This window comes from Orycteropus afer, unplaced genomic scaffold, assembly GCF_000298275.1.
Source record: "Orycteropus afer afer isolate SDZICR_OR568_19922 unplaced genomic scaffold, OryAfe1.0 scaffold00136, whole genome shotgun sequence".
NCBI lineage: Eukaryota > Metazoa > Chordata > Mammalia > Tubulidentata > Orycteropodidae > Orycteropus > Orycteropus afer.
In genome coordinates, this window is record NW_006921723.1 from 7,172,279 (window position 1) to 7,173,063 (window position 785).

Here is a 785-nt window from a genome sequence, read left to right on the forward strand (position 1 = left end):
AAAAAAAAAAAAAAAAGATCTTGCTTAGAAATCTCCTTGGCCAAATACCCAAGTTCAACACTTAACACATTCCACCTTCTACCAAACACTTGAAATAATTCAGACAAGTTCTTTGCCACTGCAAAAAAGTATCACCCTACTACCATTGTCCAATATTGTTTAACATTTTCCTTTAAAGTCTCACCAGAGACACATTTAATGTGCACATTACTAGCAACATTCTGTTTCTGGTGCCATATGTATTTTCTAAGATGATAGAGACTTTCTCTATAGCTCTCCTTACTTCCTTCTGAGCCCTCACCAGAGTTGCCTTTGACGTCTATAGTTCTACCAACAGTCTCTTCAAGGCAGTCTAGGCTTTTAGTATTAGGCACCTTAAAACTCTTCCAGCTTCTACCCAATTCCAAAACCACATCCACATTTTAGGTATCTATTAAAGAGCAGCACCCCACTCCTGGTATCAAATTCTTAGTTTTCTAGTGCTGCTATAACAGAAATACCTTAAGTGGATAGGTTTAACAAACAGAACTTTATCTTCTTACAGTTTAGGAGGCTAGAAGTCCAAATTTAAGGCATGGGCTCTAAGGGAAGGCTTTCTCTATTCACTCTGGAATAAGGTCTTTGTGTCTTCAGGTTCTGCTTTCTGGTTCCTAGGAGATCTCTATGTGTCTTGGCATCTATCTTTTTCCATCTCTGCTCACTTGTTTAATCTCTTAAATCTCAAGAGAGACTGACTCAAGATAAACCCTACACTGAGATCCTGGATAGAGTGGGAGAACAATGTG

The 785-nt window shown here is 38.5% G+C and overlaps 1 protein-coding gene across 1 annotated transcript in view; it reads right to left on the reverse strand.

Moving 5' to 3' along the window:
• WRAP73 (WD repeat containing, antisense to TP73) overlaps positions 1–785 on the reverse strand; it is a 45,381-nt gene that overhangs the window by 3,782 nt on the left and 40,814 nt on the right. The window lies entirely within an intron of this gene.